The sequence below is a fragment of the Cnephaeus nilssonii genome (genome assembly GCF_951640355.1).
Source record: "Cnephaeus nilssonii genome assembly, chromosome: 1".
Taxonomy (NCBI): Eukaryota; Metazoa; Chordata; class Mammalia; order Chiroptera; family Vespertilionidae; genus Cnephaeus; species Cnephaeus nilssonii.
Genome location: NC_137072.1, coordinates 81,048,154 through 81,067,422, shown reverse-complemented (window position 1 = coordinate 81,067,422; position 19,269 = coordinate 81,048,154).

Here is a 19,269-nt window from a genome sequence, read left to right as displayed (position 1 = left end):
CGGCCAGGCGCCATGCAGCCTCAGGTCCCTGCTGTTCGGAGGTGACGTTACAGCATCTGGGGTAATTTGTATATTCCTCTATTATTAGATAGATGATTATCTCTAATACTCTGTAATTATTTTCTGCATTCTTATCAGTATGGATCACAAAAAAATGTTTGAACACTTCAAATTTATCCATTTCATAGTTACATCATCATTAGTAGTACCTCTCTGGTCCCTTCATTGATTACTTTAAGTGTTGAATTATTTGCTTTATTACTTTTTCTTTCAAGGTTACTTTCCTTTGCACCCATCTTCTTCCTGCCACTGAGACAACTTTAAGTTAACTCTGTCCCAAGCTGGGATCATCTTCACCTTCACCTACATGATTTTAAGGGTCTCTAGTTTCACAATCATAGGATTCAAGCACCCAGCTTTTAAATAGGTCCTTTAATTCTAGTTCTGAGTTATTTCAGAGGAAGTTTTTTTAAAACACCAAAAATAACTAATATAAATCCCATGTCTAGGATTATAGTATTATACCTTAATACTATATAATTATAATTTGTTATGTTTTCATAGCATAAAATTGAATATTTATAAATATGTAATTTATTTTGAAAATAGGTATTTTATTATAAAATTATAAAAACATTGCTCTAAGATAAATGATTTGACAAATATTTCTCTACATAATTAGAGGGATGCTGTGAAATTTATCATATCTCCATTTGTACACATTTATTATTTATTTTCCTTTATGGATGCTCATAATTTTTTTGAACAAACTATGGAGTTAAACTTTGTGCCTGAAGCTTTTAATCTCAAATCCTTTTAAATTTTAAAGTGCTAATAATGAAAACAGTGTCAGATACAATAGCAAATTCTCAAATACAAATGTTTAATAACATATATTTTGTTACCAAAACCTTCCTCTTTTATGTTAACATCTTAATATAAAGAATGTTACAACATTAATCTCAAACTGTAGAAATAGAGAATGATGAAAACTGTCATATCTTATTATATGAAGTGAAGAATTATTTATTAAAACAGCAAAATGAAATTCAGCTTTCAAATATAACTATATGGAATCAAGACTTGCACATTTCAACTAGGTTCTTACAAGTCTACTAAAAGCAAATACCTGCTGCATTTGAAACAATATTAAATAGAAATTAATGTTACAAATGGATAAATACATAGATTCCAAATTTACCAAAAAAAAAGTCAAAGAAGAGGTGGAAAATTATAGTCACACATTTTGAAAGAGCCTGGTGCAAGAGTGGGCATACAGGCATATTGACAGAAATCTTAACCTATTTCTAGATACTTCTAATGAAAGCCATATAACAGACTTTATGACAAAAACTGAAGGGCAGGGTGATGTTAAATTATCTTCTTTATGCTTTCTAACATTAAAATTCTCTTGTTTGAATTATACCTTTCAAAAACCAAAAGAATTATGTCATATTGAACATATAATTTTATATGGGTAGGGTGTTCTTCATCCATATTTTAGGTGAAATCTGCCTAATATCTGACTGATTTTATGATAATTTGGGAGGGGGCATTGTCTATTATTAAACATGTAGGGAGTACTCTAAAGTTTTAGAAGAAAAATTAGTCTCAAATTAGGTGATTTTCAATCCAAGCCAAGGAAAAACAGAAGTAATATAATGAAGAAATTGAACTTTCATGAACTTCCCACTACATGACATTGTTCAGAGTATTTTATAAATAGATCTACTTTATTTTGTTTCATTTTTTCATTGAATTTATTGGGGTGTTATTGGTTAATAAAATTATATAGGTTTCAAGTGTATAATTCTACCAATACATCTAATTTAAATCTTATCATAATCACGTGAAGTTTGTACTAATTTTATTGTCCCCAATTTACAGATGAGGATTTGGGCACAGAGAGGTTAAGCTGGCCCGCAGCACACAACTAGTGAGGAACTGATAGGTCTGACGTAGGCAGTCTGGCCCTGGAGGTCATGAGCCTGGTCAGTACAGGGCTCTGTTTCGTGTTATGAAAAATCACAGATACCAAAGAAAAACTGCAGTTTGCATCTGAGTATAAACATCAAGCTGCATATATTTTATTATACATCATAAAATCCACAGAGCACTTTATCTCTCCCTCTCTTAAGGCATTTATTTTACTCTATCTAGTACTATAAATACATTTTACATATCTCATCTCTCATAAGTTTACATCAAGACCATAAGCTCCTTGACATAAAAACTGAGCCTAACTTTTTATATCCTCCAAAACCCCTAGTAAATTCTTATATATTTGTTATGCCTTTGTATAGCATTTTAAATGATAAAAACACAAATATGTCTCCATTAAAAAACAGAAGAGAAAAATAGTTAACATAATGTGCTACAGATCTGGATTAAATTTTGACTCTCCATATAATTACTTCCCCCCAAAAAAATAAATAAATAAATAGAAATAAATATCAACTCTCCCACCAAGACTGAAGGCACTTCATGAAAACTGAGCAATATTTAAAAATATAAACTTTTAACCCAGAGTGCTCTTGTTTTTAATTTTTTGTAATTTTAAAAATTCAAAACCTACTATGTTTAAAATTTAGTACACTATTATTTAGTCACTAACTTCCAGTTTTCTCAATTTAACTGGTAAAAAGGTTTTAGAAATCATACAATTTTGGCAACATTTGCATTTTCAGTATTTTGGCACACAATGATAGGGAAATGGCTAAGGCCAAAGGCTAACCCAGATAGAAAATAGAAGTTAGAAACATCAGGAAGTCATGTTAATAATATGGTAATAAATTCATCATTTGGATGGTATGTAAGGAAATAGTAGGAAGTAATAATGAAGTGGTAGAGATTAGGGATAGAGATAGAACTGGCATTTAACCTCTTTTAATATAAAGACAGACTTTGAGTATTAATTATGCTTCAAGGGTGAGGGGATATATATGCAAAGGAAAGGAAGATATGGAAAAAGAACTCATTGGCATTCTAGCTTAGGTCATTTTTTAAAAACCAAGTTAACATGATTTTCAGGAAATAGGTAACAAGAAAGATAAAGTTACAAGTACTATAGAAGAATAATGAAAGTGAAAAGTACTCAGTTTTAGTAAATAAACATTTTTAAAGACTGTAGAATGGCTTTATTTGAATTTGGGAAGCTATATCATGGCTGGTAAAGAATGAGTATTGTATGAGTACTGAGAAAGAAAAAAATATATGTACAGATTGCTTTTTAAAGAAAGATGGTGATTGAGTGGTCATCCTAGAAGTATGCAAAATCATGTTCTGAGCATTAATAACCATTGTTAGAACTCCGATGAGAAGGAAAAGGATTTTAACTCAAAAACTTTTAAGTATAAACATTCTTGAGGTAGAAGTCATTGCAGTTTTCCAAATATCCCCCCATGATATATCCGATTCTGAAATACTTTTAAAAGGTATTACCTTTAGAAATATAATCTTATATTTATGTAACACTTCTGCTCACAATAGCCATATATGTAAGGAGAAGAACTGCCCCACCTTTTCCAATGAGGAAATATGTTTCCTGAGAAGTATTATTTGACCTCGCAGAATTGGTGGCATTGCTTGGGCTAGAACTCAGTGCATCGAATTCTAGAACTAGTGGTCTTTCTAGTAAAACCAACAGCATTCAGGAACAGTCGCCATCAAAGTTTATAACCAAGACGTGACTTAAAATACCTGGATAACTCAGATATGTGTAAATGTAAAAAGTTAGATACCCTTTCAATATTTCAAAGCAGTCACTGGCCACTCGCTTCTTATTTTTTAAATTATTCTCTCTCACAAAACCATTACTTGAGTTGATATAACAAGTGCTATTTTAGAGCAGAAATAAACAGAATAAGTTATTTGTATAGGTTCACAAAACAGGTCAGTGGCAAAACTGGCATTAGAATTTTAAAATCTTAATTTCTTATCCAGCTGCTCTTACTGAACAACCCTGTCCCTCATAAAACTAATTCTATTTATCATAACAGGTTTATTACCTTACAATGAATATGTGAATTATTATGTGCACTGGTACATGCATATACATTTATCAAATATTTGATTGTGTATACTTGAATCATGTAATTTTGGATTTTCAAGCAATCGGGAGGATCAAAAATTCTTCCCCTCCTAACCATACAAAAACCAAGAACCGAAACAGGCTGTCCTTCATTTTGTTACTTTAGTTAATGCACCCTGTTCTGATTTTGACTTTGCTGTCCATGAAGCTACATAAGCTGTCAGAAGAGCTAGTGGTATACTCACTTCAATGTGAGTGGAGGAGAGAAGTATGTAAATATGATAGATATAAGGAAATATAAGATAATTTAAGCTTAGACATTAAGTATGATTTCAAAATATAAACAATGTGGGTTCAGGTTGTCTGGCTCCTCATCATTATCTGGGGAAATAATGGCTCCCTGTAAGCATCCAGGACCCATGAAGTTGTAACAAAATATTGTTCAGAGACAGCTACTGATTGTAAAATTAACTTCATGGGGGAAAAACTGAATGTCTATTGCACCAAAGACTGAGAAAGCATAAAACATATCATATCACATTTACAGGGTACATAAAATCTTATTGGGTCAGTGATAAATATCTGTGCTTCAACAAGTTTACTATTTTACAGGCTAGCATCCTTGAGAATATTTACAAAGTACATGGACAACTTATTCATCAGTATTAAAACATAATCTGAAATCCTACAGCATGAAATGTGTGCAAAGCAGCCACTCTGAAAAATATTTAATTAATGGGATAAAATTCCATTAAAAATTATTTTCTTGGAATAAAATTCTCTTCACAGAGAGACAACATTTATGAGGTACATGGAGACTGGAAGGCTCTTGTTCAGAAAAGAATGTTATACAAATAAAAAGTGTTTTGCTTTTGATACTAATCACATTTTAGAATACATTGACATACACATTAAATATTGAGTAATAAGTTTTTATTATATATGACAGCCAGCTGCATTTATTTCTTCTGATTCCTGAAAATTTAAGTACATTGTTTTACTATTCTTAGTTCTTACAATTTCTGCCAATCAGGTTCTATTCTAGTGTTACTGGTTCACAGAATGTCAAGGAGCTATTTAATTCTCCATTTAATGCTCATGTGGTTAATTTGGAATGATGAGAGCATGCTTGTTATTTTATAAATAAATTATTCATTACTAAAGACAATACACCCATTAAAAAGCAAGTAGTGTTAATCAAGAAATAATTAGGGTCATAAAGCTCTCGTAAAAATAAAAAGACAAAAAGGAAGAAAATGCAAAACTTTTAAATGCAAGTAGCTGAAAAATGGGCAAAACCCTACATATCTTGAATTCTTCCTTAACAATCATGTATAAGTCATGACATCTCACAAATCTCACATTTCTAAGGATTTAAATTATTCTTTTACCATTAAAACTATGTGGCCATTGTATTAACAATCACCTCAGCCCACCCCAACATTCAAAACTAAATTTAGCTTCTCATGTCTAGTTTGGATTTAATAGAATTGTGACCCATGTTCTCTCCAAAGCAAATTCTTTCTAACCAAGAAGGCAGAACAATAGCTTGAAATATATTGATACCTGGTTATTTGGATACTGTTATTCAAATTGAATAACAATGTTAAATTTTAGGTAGCTAAACAATTTTAAAACTAATCCAAGACACTTTAGGCCATACTATTTTTATTTGTAGCCAGGATACAATGATGATGATGATGATGATGATGATGATGATGATGGTGGTAGTGGTGGTGATGAGGGTGGTAGTGGTGATGGTTAAAGCCATGAAAACTCTGCATATATCTTTTGTCATGTAAGACCTATGAGATAAATATTATGTCTGTTTTCCCATTGAGAAAATAATAGTTCAAATAAAATATGTAAGCTATCTATATATATAAAAGCCTAAGCGACCGTCGCAACCGAAACAACTGAACGGATGACCAAACAGGCTGCACGGGGCGACCAGGCCGGCAAAGGGGTTAGTGAGGGTCGACCAAACAACTGAACAGAGAGCTGTGTGGGGTGACGAGGCCAGCAGAGGGTTAGTGAGGGATGACCAAATGACCGAATAGCAGGCTGCGTGGGGTGACCAGGCTGGCAGGGGTGGCAGTTGGGGCAACCAGGCTGGCAGGGGGTGGGCAGTGAGGGGTGACCAGGCCAGCAGAGTGGGGCAGTGAGAGGCAACCAGGCCGGCAGGGGGGTGGAGGGCAGTTAGGGGTGACCAGGCCGGGGGGGGGGGAGTTGGGAGTGACCAGGCCAGCAGGGTGGGCAGTTAGGGATGATCAGGCAGGCAAGCAGGTGAGCAGTTAGGAGCCAGTGGTCCTGGATTGTGAAAAGGATGTCTGACTGCCGGTTTAAGTCGGACATCCCCCGAGGGGTCCTGGATTGGAGAGGGTGCAGGCTGGACTGAGGGGACCCCCGCCCCCCGCCATGCACAAATTTCATGCACCGGGCCTCTAGTTCAGTGGTCGGCAAACTGCGGCTTGTGAGCCACATGTGACTGGCAAGCCTTGGTTTGCCGCTCTATTGACTAATGAGTTTGCCGACCACTGACCTAGACTCTCGATTCCAATAATTACAGGCTGTTGTTGTTCCTTGTGATTAAGCCCCTATCCCAGTGGTCGGCAAACTCATTAGTCAACAGAGCAGCAAACCACGGCTCGCGAGCCGCATGTGGCTCACCAGCCGCAGTTTGCCAACCACTGCTCTAGTTTATTATAACACTATCAGTGTGAAACTGATTCAATATTTGAACCAAGATCTGTTTAACTGAACATACTGCTTTAGTTTCTTTTTATTTTGATGACCTATTTTTAAGGGGCTATAGTATAAGATCAAACATGGTAGATTAAATAATTACATTTATCTTTGCTCCCTCCAAAATCCCACTAAAATTACAATAAAGAAAAAAAAAAGCATAAACTCATGAAGACAAAGAGCACAGAGGAGTGAGATAATGAGAAGTAAATATCTGGGAAATGAAAAGCAGATGGAGGGGAACTGATATGACAGCTAGGCAAAAGTAAATTCCTCTTGGAAAGCCCAGAAAATATTAAAGCTGAAGTATGGGTCAGGGTTTTTTAAAAGATAATTGATTTAAAAAGGTTGAAAACTTTTAAATCCTCACCTTTCCCCTCACTTCCAAATCCCTTTACCTACATTTCCCATTTAGGAAATTATTCCGTCTCAGCCTAGCAGAGGACTCTAGTTTTAGAGAAATTAAACTTGAAGAAAATCTTCTCTTGAGAATGTTAGCACAATTTAGGGTGGAAGAAAGATGCAATCCTGAAAAAAGGGAGATAGAGAATTCACTTCCGAAATGATGAAGTTCCTCCCTGATGCATCTACCTGCAAGCTCTCAGAATGTTACCTAGGAAGCTTAGACCACACCAGTACCACCAAACCTGGACCCACCCTGTCCCAGGCAGGAACTGGAGTATTCCTCTCTTTTGGATAACTGACCAGCACCAGAAAAAAGCCCTTCAGTTACTACAATTTGTTTCTTCAGGAAAACAGTAGTTATAGTCTCTCTTTGGTTTTTCATCTATCAATTTATTTGTTTCAAGTCTTTTTCTCTGATTGTAGAATAATCAGTTTGTTTCTCTTATGGTTGCTATTTGCATGATACATTATTTACATCCTTTTATTTTCAGCCTATTTGTATCATTAAATCTAAAGTGTGTAGATAGCATATAGTTTGTCTTTTTTCATTTAATCTGATAATATCTAACTTTTGATTTGATTATTTAACCCATTCCTATTTAATTTTTTGTTACTATAGTTAGATTTATACTTGCCATTTTACATTTTTTCTATGTGCTTTATATCATTTTTGCTCCTTCTTCACTGCCCTCTTTGTATTAAATGGATTTTTTCTAGTAAAATTTTAATTCCTTTAATAATTTTAATTATATTTTACATTTATTTTCTTAGTAATTGCTCTAGGAATATATGGATAATCTTAATCTCCAAAATTAACTTCAGGTTTATATTAACTTGATTCCTGTAAAATATAAAATCTTTACTATTATATAGCTGCACCCTCCCCCATTATTTTACTGTTGTTGATATATATATATATATATATATATATATATATATATATTACATTGATATATGTTACAAACCCTATGATACATTGGTATGATCATTACATTTTATAATATTATTTATTTTAAAGAGAAGAGAGCAAATATATATTTATATAGTTTGTTATATTAATATTCTTATTTATCATTTATTATTCTCTTCATTTTTTTCCTGGGGATTCAAGCTAACATCTGGTGCCATTTCCATGCTCAAATAAAACTGTATTCATACCCGCCACCTTTGTGCTGTTTTTGTTAAATACATTACATTTCTATATGTTATATCCTCAACAATATAATTATACCAGTATACATATTGTTTTATGCAATGCTTTTAAAATGAGTTTTAAAGAAGGAGAGATAACATGTATTACACTGTCATGTATAATTACCTACATAGCTACCTTTACTGACACATTTTAGAAGTGTGTGTGGACTTGAATTACAGTCTGAATGTCACTTGCTTTCAGCCTGACATATTGCTTTTTTTTTTTTAAGTAGAATTGCTAACAAGAAATTCTCTCAGTGTTTGCCTATCTGAGAATGTTTTTATTTCACTTGAATTTTTGAAAGATAGTTTTGCTACATATAAAATTCTTGGATGACATCTTTGTTTTATTTTGTTCTTTGTTTTGTTTTTTTTTTACTTCATCACTTTGAATATATTGAATGTGCTGTGCCACTGCCTCTGACATCAATTTTTTAAGAAAAGAAGTTAGCCTCTGTTGACTAATGAGTTTGCCAACCACTGTCCTAGGGTAGTCTTTAAACAAAGCGTCAGAAAGCTCCCTGGCGAGAGGATTAACCGCTCCACCCTCTCTAGCTGCCAAGTCTTTCCACACTAGAAGCAGAACAAGAACCCCCATAGTTAAAGATGACAACGACACTCTTTTTCCTTGAGCCTGATTTTAAAAAGTACCTTTTGACATTTTAATTTCTTTATAATTTTGCCTTTTGATCAAATTCTTCCCCATTATGGCCTGGCTTGAAACAAAAGACATTCCCGCCCACTCTGGATCACGAATTCCAAAGCTTGGTAAGGGCTTTACACGCAGTGAATCTCCCCACCGAATTTTCTGGTGAACCCACCTTTACCAGTGATTAACTTCTTTTCTTCACTCTGACCATCTTCTTCTCCAGATGTCCCTTGTTGAGGTGCCATAAATGCTAGGGACTTTTCACTGCTAAGGTTCAGGAATCTGGAGAAGGGGCTGTGCATAAATGGATACACTAGACATGAAATATAAATTTGGGAGGCATGGGGGAGCCAGGGGAGGCTCCACTTTCTAGTGAAGGGGCTCCCTGAATCTCAGCTTTTTATTTGCTGGAAAAAAACATTGGCCCTTTAGGAACGCAAACAAGTAAAGTTTGATAAACAGGAAAATATCAGGTTAGGGGAAATTCCTTCAGCTATGCCACCAGCAGCAGGTAAACAGGAAAAGATTATCAGGTTAGGGGAAATGTCTACAGCTGTTCAGCAGCAGGTAATAATATGCATATTTTCAGCCCTGCTGAAGCCCTAAGATCCATCAGCCTTCTGATGAACTTCTTGCATAATTAGGACCTGCTGGAATTTGCCACCAGCGGTGGCCACAATCACTATCTGACGTATGCAAAGCTGATATCAACAAAAGATATGAAATAAAAATTTTATTTTGATTTACAATAGAGAGTATTTTCAGTTAAAAAATCAAAACACCTATAGAAATTAAAATTTTTTCATAACATTTCAAAGTTTTGCACTGTTTAGTTTTGCACTAAACATACATTATATATCTCTTTTTATTGGTGAAGAAAATGGAAGAGAAGTTGGAGTTCAAAATCTTAACAATACAAAAACTGAAAACATAAGAAGTTATATTATCACTTATGACTTGACTATAACTATCAACTCTATTTTATTTCCCTTTATTTAAATGAAAATTATTTTCTTAAAAAAATAAATGTATAAAAAGTAATATAATCATAGCTAACTAGCTCAGCTTAAAAATGAATACTAACACAGGGTGCACTTAAAGGAAAGTTTCCCTGTGTCCTAATAATGGTGTTACAGCAGTTCATCATCAGCTTTTAAGAAGCCCAATGCCATTTATCCCCCATGCTAAAACAAGGCAATTAATAAAAGCCTGTTACATAAAATGCATTGGTGAAGTGATGTTCTTTTTTTTCTCTCTCTCTTCCTAAATTCTGTATTAGATTGTATTATTCCTATGCTTAAATTCCTGAATGGCTTTTCTTAATTTTAAAAACAATTTGAAAGTCTTTGTTTAGCATTCAAAAACTTCTGAGATTTTTACCTATTCCTACTTTTCAAGGCTCACTTCATTCTCTGCTCCCTGCCCCATACACTCTCATCACCAGTTATATAGTGAGCTACTCATGACATTTCATATCCCTGCACCTTTGCACTTGCCATTCATTCTGCTGAAAATATCATCACCAACTCTGCTTCTCTAATTTTCACCTGTTCTTCAAATCTCCACCCAAAATTCACTCATCATATTTCTTGAATAATAAGTAGCAAACAGCACCTCTGTGCCTTTGTAAATGTTTTCTAGCTCAATAAGCAATATTAAGATCAGTTTCCCAAATTCTAAGACTGGATATTATTCAAGATTTCTTCCTCTCCTCTATGCCACTCATGAAATCAAGGTTTAAATTCCATCAATTCTACTGACAACATCTCTCCATATAGTCTCTCTTTTTCCTATCTCAATTGCCTATCTCAATCTCAATTTAGAACACTATCATTTCTCCTCCAGACTATTACAGCTCCTGTGTCTTTATTCCTGTCTTACCTCCTGTTTCAATCCATCATCCATACTAAAGTAGAGTGTTAAAGGGATTGTATGTTTCCTGTTACCCCAGTTCAGAGGGAAATTTCAAACTGACCACATCTAGTCCTATGCTGGACATTAAGCAAGTCTTACCTTTCATTTTGCCACTCCCACCAAATTGTCCAAATCTCCAATTTCTGTTCTAATAGAGGGCTCAGTTAAAATTGCCAGCCAATCTGCTTTTGGGTTCTTCACAAGTAATAGTATGATGGAGCTGAGGAGAAGCAAAAGCTGTGAGGCAAATGTCACTTTGAATTGATGGCCAATAGGGTGACTGCTATTTAATTCTCCCTGGACAGTTACAAGAATTGTCGGTCACTGGGTCAACTTCCAAGTAGCTTCCTAGTATTTTGTACCCTTTGCTAACTCAAAGTGAGGTCCATAGACCACTAACAATTGCATCTCCTGGTATCTTGGAAGAAATGCATATTCTCAGGCTTCATCTTAAGCCTACTCAATTAAAATATGTGTTTTAACAGTGTATCATGTGATATGTATATGTACATTAAAGCTTAAGAAGCTCCTCTCTAAAAGAAAAATTCTCTACTAATGGGCCCTGCCCCATGCTGCCCCCCCCCTTCCAGAATTATATGACATTCCTTCTCTTTCCATTGTCATGGCTTCTCCCTCACTCTCAATCCAAATCCTATCTAGTATCCAGATGTAGAAAAACTTGCTCTGCTAGCAGGCACCTCAATCTTCCCGTCTGGAACTTTGGGCAGAATCTTCTTTTAAGTCTCTGTTTGTGCTTCCAGAACCCATGAGTCATACTCATCAGAGTGATCTGGCTAGGGAAAAGGCCCTCAAGCTGCAGGTGAAAGAATTCTGATTTTCCTCAGAGTCACCATACCTCTAGACTCGTATAGTCTAGTATTAATAAGTAAAAAAACAACATATTGTAAGTGAGGTATTAAAAATCAATAAAGAAATTATGCTGAGAAACAAAGAATGTTGGGCAAATTAGCTAGCAAGTAGGAAAAATTCCCAAACAGATCTTCACCTCACCTCTTACAACAAAATAAATCCTAGATAAAGTTGGTAAATTTAAAAATTCATATGAAACCAAATGTTTACCTTCAACATAGTTAAATACATGTAAATTGAAACAAAAATGTCTTTTTTTTAGTAAATCTTTGTACAAATTATACTCTTCATTGCTGGAATATTATGTAAACAAACACAATGATATGCTCATTATAATATATTCTCCAATGATATAGGGAAAATATAAATAGTTACAGACAATTTTTTCAGAAAATGATTTTTTAGCATGAATAAAGAGGTTCAAAAAAGTTTATACCTTTTTATGCAGAAATTTGCCTTAGAGGAAACCAGAAATATGTACAAATATGCACATGCAAAAATGTCTAATGCTCTATAATTTAATATAGATTTTTTAAGTCTAAACATCCAAATATAAAAAATTAATCTTACAAAAAGAATGTAATACTTTCATTAGGACAAAAGTTATTAAAATAATTGAGTTATTTGAATACTTAAGTACCTCCTACAATTTTGATATATTTAAGTCATGCACAACTAAAATACCACCTTTTTAGAGAATGGTAATTTTGGATAGTTTAGTATAAGAGATTAAGTTTTTAGCTACACCATTTACTAGTTTGGGGACATTATACATAGTGTTTCTGCTTTCTGGGTTCTATTTTCCAGTAAGTAATGGGGCGGAGGGGAGAGCTTAACACTATAGTAGTTTTGAAGATTATATAAAATGGCTATAATAGACGTTCGCTATACTCCTCATACACTCCTCCTGAGGTTTTCTCTAGAGTTGTATCTAATAAAAATGTGTGCATGTGTGTGTGTGTGTGTGTGTGTGTGTGTGTGTGTTTTCCAGTTGAGTTGTATTACATTTACAAAGCATAATATAAAGGTAGACACCCAATTTTACTTAGGAGACAGTTGAGACCAAGAAAAATGATGATTTGTTTATGGTCACACAAGCACAAAGCAGCAGATCTGAGATGCGGATCCAGGCCTCCTGGATGACAGTTTATTGCTACAGAGCACCCATAAAATATCAATGCTGAAACTGAGGTAGCCTGTAAAAACCTGAATGCCCAAAGGATATCCTCCCACATTGTAACAATTACCTTCTTGTTTCTGGTATCTATGATGCACCCTGACTTGGATGTGCCCCAATTTATTGTCTTGGTTCTGTTGTATTTTTAACAGGGATTCCAATGCTGGCAATAATAAAGCTCTCTGATATTTGAAATGCAAGAGTAGACTTTTCTTGACCATCTAGATTAGGTACCTTTATAAGGAGGAGAATAATAGTAATGGAAAATGAATGCAAAAAAGGACCTAAAATGTATTTTAAAAACAGTGGGTGAACTGATCCCTATCAACTAAACTAAATTAAATTTAGAAACTGAATAACCCTAGGAATGTATTTGCTGAACATTTTAAAGGATCTTTTTTGACCATAAAGATTATCACAGCAGCAGCATCTTTGTATCTGCCTACTTATATTTTAAAAACAGGGATATAAAACTAAAATAAATTGTACTTCCTTCTGCATGATCTGTATGATTGTTTTGAGATGTGTGGGAGAGCCATGTGTGTTCTTTCTTGCATATCTTTGTAAAAATATATTCCAGTGATCCTGTCGGCCTGAGGAGCGGTGGTGTAGTGCCATGTGGAGTTAGTAGTGTGATGTGGGAAGAAAAGCTGTAGGAGGCTGGTGTGATATGTCGGGAACATGAATCGGTTATGAGTTAAGGATGAGTCAAGAGAGTTCCTAACAGTCAGTAAAATCTTTTGCTCAAGTGGGGTAAATTTTATTCTGGGTATACCTTGAATTAGATTTGAGCCCACCCATTGAACAAATCCAGGGAAATGCTTCCAATAGTATCTTCAGAGTGAAACATAAAGTGGAGGTAGCCATAGTAGCACAGGAGGCACTAATTTTCAAAGACATGGAAACTCTTCACTTCCATCATGTGGGAACCATGCCAGGTCCCCGGATAGTCAAGGCCGGTGGGAGCACAAAGGCCTTATTATCAATGCACCAAAAGGACTAAAGGCCGCTCTGAGCATGTGCCTAAAGGGAATGTTCAAGGACTCTGAGCCTGGGAATCCTAATCAGGCCAATATACCATGCGCGGGTGCAAAGACACATGGTATACTGTGCCCTTCAGTAGCCAATATGATTGATGTAACTATTGGCATGAAGCCTTCTTTGTCTAAATGGTATAAAAGTAAGTTACTGGCCAGCTAGTTGGCTGGAGTCGGCTGAGGATGGAGTGAGAAGAAGTCTGCTGGAGAGAGCAGCTGGGCAGGAAAGACAGGAGAAGCTGCTGAGCCAGAGAGCTCAGGTACTGCTATGATGTGAGGCGGTGAGTTCAGGAGGCAGCATGCGGCTGCTCAGGTAATAGCTGTGGGTACAGAGACTGATGCTGCTTTATGGGAAAGATATATGTTCACCAGCCAGTGTCCAGCTGCCTGCCTGCATGGACTTTGCTGAGGACTTTTCTTGTCTGATGGCTATTTGGCCACTGGCTTCTTCAATAAAGACTCTTTTTGTACACCCTCAACCTCTCATGGCTTCTCCGTCTAAGACCCGGTGTACTAGGAGGCCCAGCACCAAGCAGAGGGGCTCGGACCTAACACCTGTTACTAGTGAGCAGAGGGTAAAGGAAGAACTTGAACTAAGTTCCCAACAGTTAGTATAGCAGGCAGGGTTCGAGAATAACCAGCCCTGGCGTAGTCGGATAAGAGAATTTAGAAGAATACATGGACTCACTGCCACTCAGAGCCAGTCAGACCAGCAAGCTGTGTGGTGCTCTTGCTGCTGGCTCTGACACATCACTACTACAGAATGAAAGCAAACTTCCTAATTTACCTCTAATTTAGAAGCAGTGCTGTGTTTTAACATGCTGGCCACAAAAGAGCCTCAGTTTAAAAAAATATATATATATATACAGATGTCAAATTATAATGTTGTATACCTGAAACATATATATATATATAGAGAGAGAGTATACAAGATAAACTCAGAAGAATTTAGTATAGAATTGTGTCCATCTTAAACATTTAAAATTGGCTCTTAAAATTATTTCACATGACAAATCAATAGAAAATATACTTTAAATTGTTCATTACTACTAATAATATTGCTCAGAATTTATTCATCAATGTATTACACATTAATTGAGAGCCTTTTAATTGTTACTAGGTATCTATATATATAAAACCCTAATATGCAAATAGATTGAACATCAGAAGAACCGGTGGCTATGACGTGTGCTGGCCATCAGACGGTGCATGCACAGAACATGGTGGGTATCATCAGTGGGTGGTAGAGTGTGGAACATGGTGAGTGTCGGCTGCAGCAGGATGGTGGAGCAGGTGAGTGGGGGTGCCAGACCAAGGTGGGCCGCTGGTTGCTGTCATCGGGGCGAGCCTCTGGTGGTTACTAAAAATTCTTTGCCCCATGTGCCGAGGTCCCACCCACTGCCAGAGCCAACCCCCTCACACCTGGACCCACTGCCAGCATCTGGCACCAGTCCCAATGGCCCCTGAGGGCTTCTCCACCTCCCCCTGCTCCTGAGGGGCAATCAGGGCAGCAGCCACCACTCGCACCTGCTGACAGTGCCAACCCCACTTACACCTGCTGCTGGCACCAGCCCCAATTGCTCCATGCCATCAGCAATGGCAGCGGGAGTGGGGCTGCCGGTAGAGAGGGGTTGCCAGTGGGAGGGGCAGGGTGGGGGCAATGAGGATGGGCCGAGACCTGCTCCTGTGCCCACCATAGCCTCGAGGCCCACAGTTCCTTTCAAGGTGCACGAATTTGTGCACTGGGCCCCTAGTAGGTATATAAATTGAATAACATATTCTTCAAGTCCCATAGCCCACTGTAAATAAAATAAATTTTTAGTTTATATTTTTTACTGCAGCCAATAATCATCTCTATGCAAATATTTCACCTAAAATATTAAAATTTTAGTTTGCCATCTCTTTCGACAACTAAGATGCAAATTTTTGAGAGGAGGGATGATATAGTTTTGTTGGTATAACACTCAATAAACATTGATAAATTGAGTTCAAATAAAATGAATATGTAATAATGAAGATAGGAACTATGAAATATCATGAATGTAAAAAAAAAAGGAATAGGTAGACAAGAAATTATTTATTTAAACCATAGAAACCTAAGTCTTGATGGGTGAATAACAGTTTGTAGTACAAATCTTTCAACTCATTAGTCTTCCTGATACACTATTATATTAATTCCTATACCAATCTCTCAAACACGGTGCTCCTATCTATAGAAAGAAGGTATTTGGTAGTTGACCTTACTGGCTCCCCCATGGAGATAGTTTTCTGGAAGGAAATGTGTAGCAATGAGTCAATATTGAAGAATAATGTGAAAAAAAGCCAAACTCACTTTTCAGCCTTCAGCCACATAAAAAAGATGTCTCAAAATAAAATAAAGTAAAAACATTCTAAACGTTGATACACTAAATAATAATGTCTTACTTTAGCCATTCATTCATTTGACAAAATACATTATGCCCCTACCATGTACCAAGCACTATTCAAGATTAGAGAATGGGGAGACAGTTCTTTTCAAACTCCTTTTATTACTTTCTGAGGGCACACTGTGGGCCTGGGAACAGCATGCCTCATTCAAGACACTAAAGAGGACACATTTCTCCCAGTTTTTGGTAGAAGCCTTCTAAAAATTAACAAAAATAATTTCACAACAAAGACAAACCTATAAGCAAAAATGTATAGATGTTACAAATGTTTTGCCCTCTTTGCAGTTATCTAACCAAACTTGGGGGAGGGGGAGGACATCTACAGATCCTGTTTAACCTATTAAGATCAATAGTTAGTCCACTCAGCTTTGTGACATTGCAACTTTGAGTGACTGAAAATCTTAGTACCCACAAGGAATGTCTCCCAAGGTCTTCCCATAGCTAGATCTTATTTTAAGGACTCCTCAAAGTGACAATTCAATGAGCATACCAATAAGAAAAACCCCCAAACAACACACATCAGAATCGCCTGTATGTACTAGTATAATCTCAAATTGTATAGTGAAACACGCAAATTAGATCATTTTGAAACTTGCATGCAATCAATCCTTGTATAAGTCTAAGGTGTAGACCCATCATAACTGAATTCTACCACACGGTTGACACTCATACAGACATTTCCAAGTAAATTTTGTAAAAGTTGTACCTAGAACTTTCTGCTGGATTACCTTTTGGCAGTTTGGAAAGTCTCCCACTTTTATACTCATCCCAGTGCCACAGGGTCTGAAAGCCTGAGGACTACATTTCCCAGAATCTCTGGGTTATTTCCCACAAGTGACAGGTATTCCAGGAGATTCTGAAGGAAGAAGGAAAGCAGAATAGACTTTGCAGAAGCTTCCCGCGAATCATCCTGCTCACTTCTGGCTGTGATCATCACCAAGTAGTTTACTGCACATTTTAAAACTTCCAAACCAACTCAAAAACAATGCTATAATTTCCTATAAAAAAAATCCCCTGATTAATAAGAAAGATTTCTTGAGTACCTCCTCTATGAGCCAGGTATGGGCAAGGATCTGCTGACACAAAATTGACTAAACATTTCTATGCCCCAAAGGTGCTTATTATAATTTTTATAACTATATGACTACAACGAAAGACTCAAATGTACAGAGATTGATTTTCTCCCATTTGCAGATGGGAAGAAGAGGCAGTGCTGGTGTTCCTTGCACTGAATACTGAATGCAGGAATTTGATCCTGCAAAGTTGCCAAGGGGATGCCAACTGTCTATGACAGCATACGGGGGTAGACAGACACATATACAGACACAGTGATTTTGAAAGCATCCTTTATAAGATACCAAACTAAAAATAAAAGTTTTCATCAAGACTATATTTTATCACATTAAAATAGCCTAATTTGCCAGGCTTTGGAGAAGAGATGCATACCATTTCCGGCTGTTTGAAAAGTGATTTAAGTGTATTAGAAGATGCGTTTCTTTTACCACATGCACTTCAGAGTTTCCTCACTGAATAGTATTGCAGGTAGCATAAAGAACAGAATACTAATGTTTATCACACTCTTCATTCCTACATTACTTAATGGACACCCACTTCCTCATATCAAACTGAAGAAGACTATAATGAGGAAATGATGAATAAATCATTCAAGTCAATTACCTTTCTATATATAGTTTAAGATATGACTTTAAAACTAAAGTGCTCATAATCCGAAAGTTCTCTGGGCTGCACTCGGGATGTCAATTCTACATTAAATTCAAATAGGAGACACAGAGTTGTTTTTATAAAAGACAGACTGAGATAGCACTAAACTTTTGATGTCTTTTTACTGAAATCAATGAAGAAGTCAAAAGGAAACAGAATAATTTTTTTTTCATTTTGTATTTTAGTTTGCACATTTCTGTTAACAAAATGCTTTTTTCTTTTACCCCTATGACACCACTTAAACATGAATATTATATATAGAATAATTCATTAGGTTAACAAAGAGAATTAACAATAATGTATTCAGGAGAACTTAATGATAAAGAAAACCAGGGCTCAAAGTAATATCAGCCAATATAAGTCATTGACCTTTTCAGAACATAAAATTTCTCTGTATTAATGGCTCTGTGTGTTCTCCAAAGCCTTGTTCTAGCAACAAAAACCCTGCATTTTCCTTCTTCAACTTGTTTAGAAGGATCAAAACAATCACCTTTTTATTTAAAAGCAAAGCCAGATATACTACAAATCTCTAATATGTCAAGGTAAAAATGAGTCATTACTAACAAATTGGAGAATGTATCCAGGGCAAGTAAAAAAGTTTAGCTTTAAGTTATTGCAAAATAAAACCTAATGTTCTTATAGAATAATACTGTCATTATATGATATAATGGAAATATAATCACCAAAGGCAGGGATATATGAAAAAATGAAGTTCATTTCATGGCCATTGGATGGTTATAGATAATACTACCATAACTAGTGCCACAAGGTGGGTGCTTGGGAGATTAATCAATGCACTGCCATGATGCTTCCAATGAAGGCAACTCTCTTTAGTTTGATCCCCAAATGGAAAGTGACATTGCTTACTACAGTGCCTGAAATAGTAATGAATGGATGGATGAATAAATAAATGGATGGATAGATGAATCAATGAATGAAATAGTCCAAGAGCACACTGATACAGAAAATAGCAACCAACGCAAATGCTGAACAGCACACTCCCATCAGAAAGCAGCCATCCTCAAGTTAAATATTCATAGGCACTTTGCAGGAAATATCTTAGGGAATAAATATCCATGGAAAACTTGTGATAAAAACTC